Source organism: Pseudorca crassidens, chromosome X, assembly GCF_039906515.1.
Source record: "Pseudorca crassidens isolate mPseCra1 chromosome X, mPseCra1.hap1, whole genome shotgun sequence".
NCBI classification, from domain to species: domain Eukaryota; kingdom Metazoa; phylum Chordata; class Mammalia; order Artiodactyla; family Delphinidae; genus Pseudorca; species Pseudorca crassidens.
Genome location: NC_090317.1, coordinates 11,477,776 through 11,491,698, shown reverse-complemented (window position 1 = coordinate 11,491,698; position 13,923 = coordinate 11,477,776).

Sequence of the window (13,923 nt, the reverse complement as noted above, 5' to 3'; positions counted from 1 at the left end):
GAACCTTTGCTAGATTTTAAATTGTAATGTTATTATTCTTAGGAATACATATCCACTGAAAAATAGTTTTGCACAATCTAATGAAACTTATGATCCATAAGGATCTTTGAAAGACATAAGCTGAGGCAGTTTTTCTTCCAGTGTTATATGACACATGCACTACTTTGCTTCTGTAGGGGAGCAAAATTTGCCACCTCAAAATGTCTCTTTGGCATGTGGATTATTTCAAGCTGATGACAATCAAGGCCCAAAAGACTCAGGAAGAACATTTGACCTTCCCCCTAACTGCCTAAAGAATGTAGATGGAGGACGTGCTCCGTGCTCCAGAAGGGAGCCAACCCCATAGATAACTATAGTTTCAACTAGATATGCAGACAGGGAGGAACCTAGAAAAGTCTGTTGGTTAAAATTCCTGTCTGTGTCCCATTGTCTCTGCCTGGCCCAGCAAACATTTATTTACCAAACATTTGCATTTCCATCTCCATGTCAATTGCCTTTCTCCCCTTCATAATCCAAACCACTAACTACATCCACATCCTGTTTTGTCTTTAGCTGAAGATGGTATTTAAGGGGAGGGTTTAAGCCATTTTGTCAAGTTCTCCTGGGTCTCTCTCATGTATGCATGTTATTAAATTTTGTCTGATTTTCTCCTGTTAATCTGTCTCATGTCAATTTAATTCTTAGGCCAGCCAGAAGAACCTAAAAGGGTAAAGGAATATTTCTTCCTCCCTGCACTTCAATCCTGATACATTTGGACTTCTCTGCAGCATTTGACATTATTGACAATATTTTCCTTGTCAGCTACCTTCTCATGGATTCCACAATACTGCATACTCCTAGCCCTCCTCCTACCTCTCTGATAGTTCCTAATCAGAATCCATCCATGGCTTCTCTAGTTGGCAAAATTGAATATGACCCAAAGTTTTGTCTTTGTATTCGCCTTCTTACTCTCTATTGGCATGTACTTCTTTATCACATGCAGACAAGTATAGCTTTTTTGTGGATATCCCTCATATTCCCCTATCTGGTGTTTTCCATAACAAAGAATAGTAAGTGTAGCTGTGGCCTGAGAGTGGGATATTTGAATTTAAGATTAAAGAAATGAAACAGTTTTGGGTGTTGACAAGATCTGGAGGATGATCATGGAGGAAGGTCACTGGAGGAGAGTAGAGATGATTGACTTTGAAAAAGAAGATATCAAGGCACTGAGAAATGCTGTTTGGATCATCCTTAAGCCATGAAAGAGAATGACAGGGCTTGAGAAGGAGACAATTGTGAGAATGTGCCGAATAATTCAATGTTAGCAAACTTCTACTATAAGGGGCCATATAGTAAATATTTTAGAGTTTGAAGGTCATATGGCCTCTTTTGCAATTACTGAACTCTGTTGTTGTAGTGTAAAAGCAGTTATAGATACTACATAAGGTGAACAAGCATGACTGTATTCCAAATCTTTATTTCCAAAATAACACAGAATAAATTTGGCGTATGAGCTATAGTGTGCTGACCCCTGAATTAAGGAATTAACCAATAAGTAAGTAGGTAGAATAACAAAAAGATTTAGAAGGTGTTATAGCTGAATGCCATAAGCCTCCAAAAGCAAAGAATTTTGCATGAGCATGGTGGAGTAATGATCTAGAAGTAGGATGACGATATTACTTCTTGACCTTGAAGTAGCTGGAGAATGGAAAACATGAGTATTTTGAGAGGGCTTTAAGGAAAGTGATGAATATCCAGTATCAGTAAAGAAAAGAGAGGATGTCTTAACAAGAGGTTGGGGATATAGAGTAATTGTAAACCACAGAATGAAGGTATGTGAGGCAAGGTCAAGATTCTACTGATGTCTTCTGTAGACAAGAGCAATGCTAGTTCCTTAGAGGTGAAACACAACTTCTCATTAAATAAATGCTTTCAGTGTTTTAAAAGGCATGCATTTTTCTCATTGTGTCCTGAATATAATGCAAAGCAAATTCTGTTTCTGATATATATATATATATAAAACTTTGCAAGGCTCTTTATATTAAGCCTCACAAGGGGAATTTGTCATCTTTTATTTATGTACGTATGTATATGCATTAACACACCACATTTCTTGGATATTGGTAAAAATTCAAAATGTTATGTATAGATATAATTATACAATTTATAACATAGCTTTATTTTAAAATGGATTACAATTAATCTTCACGTTCTTCGCTATTTGTGATGGTAACCATAGAAAAAGCTGGCTTTGAACTTTTGGTAAGTTCCACAATGATTTATTATTCAAAATTATAACAGAGTAAATTTTAGCTGTAAAACATGACCTTTTTAGTGTCCTATTTCCTGAAACCTAGCCCAAAGTTATTTGACTTCACACAGAGATTCAGTATCATAAATTGTTACCATTCTCTTCAAATCAAAATGTATTGAGCACTGCTGTTTTATGGTGGAGCAATACAACAACAACATTGAATACAAGCATGTGCATGTACACAAACACACACAAAGGTATATTTATTTGCACAACGCATGTTCTGGGGACATAGCTCCAAGAAGAAAATCTCTGTCAGAATAGTCATTCTACTTTACTGTCTTTGGGAATGATTTTGTTGGAAACATGATTTAAGACAGTATTTTTCATACCCATTCTGACATGAGACTTCACCTATGCTATATCACCATAGGCTTCAAAACAAATGTTCTTTCTACTACATGGTCTCCCCCAGTGAAGTTCATTGAGTATTAAATAATACATTCACCCGTTAGGGTTATGAAAAGGAAGCTGAGATTAATGGAATTATTTAAACAATTGCTTAGGAAAATATTTTGGATAATGAGAAAATACAAATGAGTGAAAAAAAAGAAAAGAAAAGAAATATCCCACTTCATTGAAATAGCCATCTTTTACCAATTTAGTGTCTATCATTACAGATGTTCTTCTCTGTGTATGTTGTAATATGATTCTTTGAATAAAATGCCATCTTATTGTTGTAACCTGAGTTTTTTACCCACCCCCCAATTAGTGAGCTATGAACATATCACCATGTCAGTAAGTTTATGTATATCAGGTTAGTTTTCAAAAAGTACACATTATTTCATGGTCTAAACATAGTATACATTTTTAATCAGTCTTTCAATGTTGGGTATGTTCATTATGTAAAAGCTTTATTTTTCTATTATTCAAGATTTGTGAAAAACATCCTAGTACATGCATCTCTGAATATTTCTTTAGGATTAAAAGAATAATCATTTATTATTTGTTAGGTTTCAATTATGAATTGAGGAACTCTGTGCTACTGGCATGATGCTAAGCACTGAGAAGGCAGAATGGAGGACCCAGGAAAAAAGCCCATTTATTTATATGTAGAAACGATATATTACAGAACATTATAAACCAGTGATGATGGAACTGATTATTCAAACATATTATTGAAACATTTATGTATATGAAAAGATACAATAAAAGCCTTAATTTATACCATATCACAAAATGTGAAAGGAAAAATTTTTTTTAAACGTTGCAAGAAATATAAGCAAATACCACAAAATTGGGGAGTAAGGAAGAATTCCTTAAATAAAATCCAAAGAGCACAAAGCATAATATACAATATTGATAATTATGACTACATTAACATTTAAAACCTCTGTATATCAAAACCCCCCACAAAGATAAATACAAGCCAGAAACTTGGAAAAGATGTTTGAAATATAAGAGCTGATACTTGTATAAGGAATATTTAAATAGCTCCTATACTAGAATATAAGCTCCATGAGGGCAGAGATTTTTGTCTGTTTTGTTTACTGCTAGATCCCTAGTACCCAGAACAGAGCTTGGTAAACAGTAGACAATAAATATTGGTTGAATGAATAAATTCTTATATAACAATAAAAAGAGCAAAATATAAAAACAGCTGATTCACAGAGAAGGAATCTTTAGTCAATAAACATATGCAAAGATGCATGAACTCATTACTTATGAAGAGGATGCTCATTAAAATAAAAATGTAATATTGAACAGTTTCATTCCTTTAGATTAGCAAAAATCAATATGTCTGATTATACTAATTATTGATAAGGGACTGATAAAACAGAATTTCTCATCTACTGTAAATTGGCAACAAAATTGTCACAATCATGTTGGAGAGAGATTTGGCAATATCTTGTCAAGTTGAAGATACCCATACCCAGATTACCCTATGACCTATCATTTACACCTCTACATATAAATTAATAGAGGACTATATAAACAGGTTGTGGTCAATTCATATAATGAAATTCTAAGAGCAGAAAAAAAACTGTTCCAAATGAAAATATTTAAAATTAATGTAATACTAAGTGGAAAATATTAAGTACAAATGGATATGCAGTATAGTTCCACTTATATAAACTTTTAAACACAAAAATGATATTATGTATTAGTCATTGGTATATACCTTGTGATGTAAAAGTACAAAAATAGACAATAAGTATAAACAATGACTTCAAGATAGTGATTCTATTGGGGAATTAGGGAAATGAAAGGGATGGGAAAGAATTCACTTGTCTTACTTGTTAATTCTGGATCATGGATACATAAGTGTTTGCTACAATTATTCTGGTACTTTCTTCATGTTGAATGTGGTTCATAAAGAAAATGGATTGAATGTGAGATAAGGTAGCTTGCAAAAACACGGAAAGAAAACAGTAAATGTAATATATTGGTTTTCATAATAGAATAATATCCCTCTCCCCCTCATTTTCTTTTTTCTCATTTTCTTTTCACCTGTACATATCTTCATCTCTTTCCTCATTTCTTTCTCCATTTATTGCCTCTGATTTTCACAGTGTTGGCTTTGTTCTCAGGTACATTCTCTCTACCTTGTGGTCTATATGCCTCTAGGCTTACATGGTCATTATCACTCTTGATCTGAGTACACCAGAACTCTCTAGTTGAATTTGTATCATATAGCCCTCCCTGAGTACTCTGGTTGGGAAGATGATACACTCCTTTTGTTAGGACTGAGTCATTCATCCACTTCTGGAAAAGCCGCTCTTCAAAAAACAATTAGAATGATATCGCCAGCAGAAGAGTAAAGGAGGTCTTGACAGGTAAAAGTAATAGCTGTAAAACTACAAAGTTGTTGTAGAGAAAGAAGTGAGAGAATGGAGGGATGAAAGCAGGGCATAGTAGGATAAGATCTTTTTCAGTTACTAACTCCTCACCCTGTTTATTTCTTTCTTAAGTAGCACTTATTAAAACTTGTGCTTAGTTTATTATTGAATATGTTATTTGTTTATTGTCCATTTTCCCATTAAGCTCATAATTTCCATGACTTCGTGGACTATGTCTGTGTTGCTCACCACATTATCCCCTAGCTTTCACTACAGTATTAGACTTTCAATGAGTATTTATTGAACAAATTAATATATAGCAGTGGTTCTCAAACTTTTTGGTCTCAGGATCCCTTTATGTATTTTTTGAATTATTGAGACTCCACAGAACTTTTGTATATGTGGGTTATCTCTATCAAAATGTATCATATTTGAAGTTAAAACTGAGATTTTAAAAATATTTATTTAGTAGTTCATTTAGAAATAACAATAATAAATCCATTGTGTTAACATAAATAAAATTTTATGAAAAATAACTCTTTTGCAAAACAAAAATATTTATTTTTAAATATTTATTGAGAAAAGTAAAATTCTCATTGAAGCAAGTGAATTCAATCATTCACAATATGTTGTTTTTATTGAAGTATATGAAGATAATCTGGCATCATATAGGTATAGAGTAGGAAAATGAAGAATATTTTAATAGTCTGTTGAAATAATCAGTAAAAGATATTTTTGTGTATACAAAGTATATCATCCTGCATATAGTAAAAAAGTATACCCTCCTGTGTATGGTAAAAGGTATCCTTGACTAGGAATCAGGAGGCCTGAGTTCTTATTTCCACTTTCCTGTCAATTCACCGTATGATTTTGGGCAGGTTAATTAACATCCCTGGGATGTAGTTTTCCCATCTATTAAGTGAAAGATTTGGCTGGTAACAAGTTGCTTTTTAAGGGCCCTTCCATAAACGTGTTTTTATTTCTTGACTTTACAATCACCCTAGAATCACAGTACATGTACTGTCACGTTTTACTTAGTACTGCATGTTAGTAAATACACACTGCCTGAAGCTCACAATGGCAATTTATTGTATCCTCTTGGAAGTCAAGACAACAGGGATCTCAACTTCATAAAAACTCTACCAAATGATACATCAGATCAGAAATGTCTCATTAACTGTATTACATTAGAATATAAACATATTTGGGCTTTATTTAAGAGTGGCTCTGTATATGCTATTATTTAATTAAATGTTCTCTGCAATTTCTTACTCCATACTGCCAGTACAGGTTAAAAAGCTCACCAACAAAGAAAAATAAAATGAAGAAAAGTAATCAGAGTCATTGATGAGTAAGTTAAAATAATTTTTTGCATCTTCTCATCAAGCTAATAGTACAGATGTGTCTTGATGCTGCGGATAACTGCAGGCCTTTTCTTCCTTGATAGTTAACTTAGTACCTCTCTGTTTTAAAACATATGTAATAATCAAAAAAAAATTTTTTTTTTTTTGCGGTACACGGGCCTCTCACTGTTGTGGCCTCTCCCATTGCGGAGCACATGTTACGGACATGCAGCCTCAGCGGCCATGGCTCACGGGCCCAGCCACTCTGCGGCATTCGGGATCTTCCCGGACTGGGGCACGAACCCGTGTCCCCTGCATCGGCAGGCGGACTCTCAACTACTGTGCCACCAGGGAAGCCCAAAAATTTTTTTAAGAATAGCCTTTTCCAGTCTCTCCATGCTTTCTATCATCTTTGCTTTTTTCCTTCTGTTCATGTTATCTACTTATCTATCATTTGTCCTGTCCAATATGGTGGAGGATATATTCCTTGCCACCAGGAACTAACAGTATAATAGATGAGTTGGGTGTGAACATACATATATGTGATATAGTATGATGGAGGCGATCATTGAGTTAAGGGCTAGATGCAGTGTTGGGATAAGGAGGAAGTGATAACATCTACTTCAGCAAGCCAAAGATATTTTCACCAAATGGGAGACTTTTAAGCTGTCATTTGAAGGACAAGAAAGATTTTCCTATGAAGGTAAGTGGAGGCAGGCCACTTGAAGCAGAAGATAGAGAAGATACGTAAAGCATATTGGCAGCAAACAACATGGCACATTTAGAGAACAGCAGAAATTTGAGGCATGGATTCATGATAAGAGATGAGACAAGAACAGATGCCGGACCATAGAAGCCGTTGTATGGCCTGTTAAAGCAACAGTGAATGTTTGTAGTTAGGGAAACTACATGGTCAGATTCATATTTTAGAAAGGTCATGCTGGAAGCAGTGTGGAGAATAACCTGGAAGGTGAAAGACTTAATCCCTTCCCCTTGTTCTTCTCACTTTCAGCCACAAAATTATGAAACTAGGTGCACCTAAGAGGTTTGTTTTCTTTCATATGGTTAGTACACAAAGGATAGGTACAACAGGGCATTAGGCCCAAACCCCTCAGACTTTCCTGCTGGATCTTTGTTTTCCAATGCTAACTCTCCAGCCTCTTCTTAGCCCTTGGACAGCCTACTTCTCCAAATCCCTGGCCCCATTCGTCATTTTATCCAAGTTTCTGGAACTTTGGGGTCAGTCAGTTTAGTAACAGTTGTCAACTCCATCCAAAGCAGTTTATTTGGAGAATAAAGTTTTACAGTGATTCTGGGTAACTTGTTTGTGAATAAAATGACACACCTCCTGCTAAACCCTAGGTACAGCTTTCAAATGGTACTTGTGTTTCCCAAGCTGTTTTACCTGCATTTGGCACTACTCAACATTAAGCATTCTGTTACTCCTACAGATCTTGTATCTTTTGCAATTAAAGAAAAATACGTTTTCAAAGGGTGTGTCGTTGGAAGCTGCACAGAGAACTATTGGTATTTGGACTTGACAAGATGGCATTTAGACTTATTTATCTAAACTCAAGGCATACAATATTTCTGGTATGATAATTATTTTTGGCTTAATACGCTCTTTTAAACTCTACACTAGAGAAAAATTAATCGTACTTCTAAATGCCTTAAAACTGATTATGATTTTCTCTGCACTAATGATAACACAAAAATGATGGGTAGGTTGATAGTCATAAAATGATAGCAATGTTGTTAAGATCAAAGCCTTTGGTTTCAGATAGGTCTGGATTAAGTCTTAGGTCAACTTCTACTTATTGGGTGTGTGGCTTTGACCAAGCTACTTGATCTTGCTGAACTTCATTTACCTCATCTGAACAGTGGGAACAAAAACCAATGCCTACCGTGTGGAATTGGTATGAGGAATCAGGATTCAGTGAGATCATGCATGCGGAATGCCTGACATATAATAATGGATATATGTTATTTGTAGACAAAAATTAGCACTAACCACAAAAAGATGGTTCTTATTGTGGTTTGAGATTTCTGTTTACAAATGAGTATCAGAGACTGGATTTACCTTCTTTCCTCAAGCAACAAAAAATTAGAAAACTATATGAAACAATGTTTTTCAAGATACTGGACATCAGGCAACAAAGGATAGGAATTCCTGAGAGATGAGCAGTAAACAAGGTGAGCCCTACAGCTATCCCTACTGCCTGCTTAGTAAGAATTGCCAGCCAACAGTTCAGGGAGGGAGAACTCAGGTGGAGACAGATTTTAATCACAAAGCTGAGTAGATTGTATTGGGGATCTGGCAAAATCAAGGCAGCTAGTGATCACAGAACAGAATACCAGAAAGGAGATAGCTGTACAGAGAAAGCACTCAAGAGATCTGCAGACAATCTCCCTCGGGTATTCAGAAGATTACTAATCAAAGCATACATGTGAGGAAACTAGCCCCGGCTCAGGAAAAAATATGAGAAAGAATAAGAGGAATCATTACCTGATGCTCACATGGGGCTAGAAATAATGCCTGTTCCAATAAGCCAAACTGAAAAACTTCAAAATTTATGGAGCTTTTTGATTACACAGAAGGCTTTTGCCTCAGTAGTGGGGAATAATTAACCATAGACTGAACACAGTGTTAGTCCCACCTAGAAAATCCTACAAGCAAGATATGAAAGGATTAAGCTGTTTCCAAGTAACTTTACTGCATCCCAGAGCAAAGCTTAATATTTATAAGAATATAAAATTATCAGCACCCAACAAGATAAAATTCACAACATCTGGCATCTAATATAAAGCTATCAGACATGCAAGGAAGCAGGATAATATAAACAATTATGAGGAAAAAAGTTCATCAATCAAAATCAAACTAGGATGAATACAAATGTTAGAATTAACAGACAAGGACTTTGACACTTGTTATACTGTAGTCATATGTTCCAAAAGTTAAGTAGAAACACAGATGATTAAAAATATACTCAAACTTCTATAAATAAAATTGCAGTGTGTGAGATGAAAATACTCTGCATAGGATTAACACAAGATTAGAAGTTGCAAAAGAAAAGATTAATGGACTTGAATTCATAGCAAGAGAAACTATTCAAAATAAAACAAGAGATAACAAAGATTTAAAAACTGAACAGAGAAGCAGTGAACAGTGTAACATGTTGAAGCACACTAATATACGTATAACTGGAGTCCTTAAGGATTGGGGCAGGAGGGAGGTGGCAAAAAAATCTGAAGAAATAATGGCTGAAAATTTTCAAAATTTGGAGAAAACATTAAACCTAAAGATCCAAGACACTTACTGAACTCTAAGCACACAAAAAGAAGAAAAGTATGACATGGCACATGACAATGAAATTACTCAATATGGTCATAAAAGTAAAATTTTAGAAGCAAGTAGAAAAAAGAAAACCACTTGTTACATACAGAAGAACAAATTTAATTAAGGAAGGCAGCAGATTTCTCATTAGAATCAACACAGGTATGAAGAAAGTGTATCTAATTGACCTAATGGACACTTACAGAATACTTCCATCAACAACAGCACAATATACATCCTTTTCAAGTGTACACAGAATATTTACCAAAAACAAAGTAGATCTTAGTAAATGTTAAATGATTCAAGGATGACAAAATTGGTATTTAGACCAAAATGGAATTAAATTCAAAATCAGTAGCAGAAAGATCTCTGTTAGGTCCTTAAATATTTGCAAACTAAATAATGCACTTCTAATACAGGGGTCAAAAAAAATCAAAGAGAAATTAGAAAAGATTTTGATTGAATAAAAATACAATCTATCAAAACTTATGGTATTTAGCTATAATAATGATAATAGGGAAATTTATATTACCAAATGGCTATTTTAGAAAAGAAATAATGTCTCAAATCAATGACACTAGCCTCTACTTTAGGAAAACAAAAGGATAAGAGTAAACAAAACCCAAAATAGACAAATGAAAATAAGCGAAACCAGAATGCAAATCAATGAAATAGAAAGCAAAATCAATAGAGAAAAATCAGTGAAACCACTTGTTCTTTGATAAGATCAACAAAATTGGTAAACCTCTAGCCAGGATGACTGGAAAAAAAAAAAGATACAGTTTATCAATATAAAGAATGACAGAGGTGACATCATTACAGATTCTGCACATTTCAAAAGAAAATAAAGGAATTTTATGAATATTGTTGGGCCAAGAAATTTGACAACTTAGATAAAATGAAAACATTGCTTAAAACACAAATTACTAAAGTTTACTCAAGATCAAATAGATAATCTAAATAGTCATGTTTCTATTAAGGAGACAATTTTTAGCTAAAATCTTTCAACAGAGAAAACTATAAGCCCAGGTGATTTCAAGGTCAAATTATGTCAAACATTTAAAGAAGATATAACACCAATAATACCAATTTTACCTAAACTCTTCCATTAAGTTGAAAAGAATACTTTCCAATTTATTTTTTTTTTGTTATTTATTTATTTATTTTTTGTGGTACGTGGGCCTCTCATTGTTGTGGCCTCTCCCGTTGTGGAGCACAGGCTCCGGACGTGCAGGCTCAGCGGCCATGGTTCACGGGCCCAGCCGCTCCGCGGCATGTGGGATCTTCCCGGACTGGGGCACGAACCCGTGTTCCCTGCATCGGCAGGCGGACTCTCAACCACTGCGCAACCAGGGAAGCCCCCCCCAATTTATTTTGATGGCAAGATTTACCCTGACACCAAAGCCACACAAAGAAAATATAAGAAAAGCATGGATCAACATCTTTTATTAATATAGACACAAAAACTCTTCACAAACTTTTACTAAATAAAATCCAAAATATATTAAAATGAATATATAATCAATATAAAATCAATTTTATATCTTTATCTAAGTCTATATCTGTATATATGCAATAGACAACAGAAATTGAAATAAAATACAATGCCATTTGTAAGAGTATATGGATACAGCTGACCAAAGATAAGCAAGGCTTCTGCACTGAAAACTGCAAAACATTAATAAGGGACTTCCCTGGTGGTAGAGTGGTTGAGAATCTACTTGCCAAAGCAAGGGTTTGAGGCCTGGTCCAGGAAGATCCCATATGCCGCGGAGCAAATAAGCCCATGCGCCACAATTACTGAGCCTGCACTCTAGAGCCCGTGAGCCACAACTACTGAAGCCCTCGTGCCTAGAGCCTGTGCTCGGCAACAAGAGAAGCCACCGCAATTAGAAGCCTGCGCACCGCAATGAAGAGTAGTCCCGGCTCGCCGCAACTAGAGAAAGCCCGCGCGCAGCAACAAAGACCCAATGCAGCCAAAATTCAATAAATTGATTAATTAAAAAAAAAAAACACTAATGAGAAAAATTTTAAAAGACCTAAATAAATGGAGAGACATACTTTGTTCATGGATTTTGACTCATTAATTGATCCTCACAACTTGATCTATAGATTCAACATAATGTCAATGAAAATTCCCATAAGGAAGAAATTGAAAAATTTATTCTAAAATGCACTTAGAAATGCACAGAACCTAAAATAGTCAAAACAACTTTTTTAAGAACTGGAGAAATAACACTATTATTTCATGAGATTATAAAGCATACTAAAGGCAGCATGTACTTGGCTTAAATGTAGAAAAAATAGATCAGTAAAACAGAATAGAGATTCCATAAATAGACTTACACATAAATTAAAAAGTGATCTTAAACAGAGTTATAAAGGCAGTTCAGTGAAGACAGGTTATTATTTTCAATAAACTATCGAGATTTTTTTCTTCTTTTCTTGATATACAAAAAGCTACACATAATTAATGCATAAAACTTGATGAGTTTAAAGTACACACCTGTGAAATCACCACAATCTATGCCATAAATCTATGCATGACCTGGACAAGTTTCCTCCTTTCCTCTTATTTATGATAATAATAATTGTGATGACGCTGATGATAATGACAAGAACACTTAATATACGATCTACCCTCTTAGCCCCTTAGAGAATTTTAAAATATAAAACAGTATTATTAACTATAGACACTATTCTGTACAGTTGGTCTCTAGGATAAATTCATCTTGTAAAACCAAAACATTGTACCCTTTGATTAATACCTTCCTGTTTCTGTCTTCTCCCAAACCCTGACAACCACCATTCCACTCTCTGCTTCTGTGAGTTTGACAATTTTAGATTCACTGTGTAAGTGGTATCATATAGTATTTGTCCTTCTGTGTCTGGCTTATTTCACTTTGCATAATGTCCTCCAAGTTCATTCATGTCGTTGCAAATGGCAGGATTTTCTCTTTTTTTTCAAGGTTAAATATATTCTACTGTACATAAACACTACATTTTCTTTACTCAATTATTCATCAATGGACATTTTGTTGTTTCCATGTCTTGACTATTGTGAATATACTGCTATGAACATGGGAGTACAGATATCTCTTTGAGATCTTGATGTTAATCCCTTTAAATGTATACCTGGAAGAGGGATTGGTGGATCATATGGCAGTTCTATTTTTAGTTTTTTTGAGGAACCTTTACATTATTTTCCACAGTGGCTCTCCCACCAGCAGTGCACAAGGGTTCACTTTTCTCCATATTCTTGCCAATATTTCTTTTTCTTTTTGTTGGTAATAGCCATCTTAACGGATGTGAGGTGATTATTTGGTGATCATTGTGGTTTTGATTTGCATTTCCCTAATGATTAGTGATGTTGAGCACCTTTTCATGTACCTGTTGGCCATTTGCATGCCTTCTCTGGAGAAATGTTTATCCAATTCCTTTGCCCATTTTTAATCAGGTTATTTGGTTTTTTGTTATTAAGTTGTAGGAGTTAGTTATGTATTTTGGATACTAGCCCTTTTATCATATATGTGGTTTGCAAATTCTGGTTTTAAAACCATTGGATATCCACATGCAAAAAAAATAACTTTAATACATAGCTCATAAAACAAAACAAAACAAAAACTAAAAAACAAGTTATAAGCCTTAATGGAAAATTGAAACTGTAAATTATCTGGAAAAAAATATAGTGGAAAATTTTTGCTACCTGAGGTTGATCAACACAAATTCTTAGATACAAAAAAAAAGGTAGACGCTATTAATGAAAAAATTGATAAATTGGAGTTCATTGAATTAAGAGCTTGTCTTTGAAATATACTTGAGAGAGAAAAGACAAGCCACAGACTGAGATAAAATATTTGAAAATCACATATGTGATAAAGCACTTGTACCTTTATATATAAAAATGTTTCTATATAATAAACAACCAATAAAAATGGGCAAAAGATTTGAGCAAACACTTCCTCATTCAGAGGGAAAATCACAGAAATAGGCACTCAACAAAAATAGTCATTAGGGAAATGAAATCAAAGCCACAATGAGATACCACTTCATAACTATTGAAATGTCTAACATTGATTATTGATCATAACAAGTATTGTCAAGGATGTGGAACACTGAAAATTTCATAGTGTTGGTGAGAGTACAAAATCTTACAATTTTGGAAAACAATTT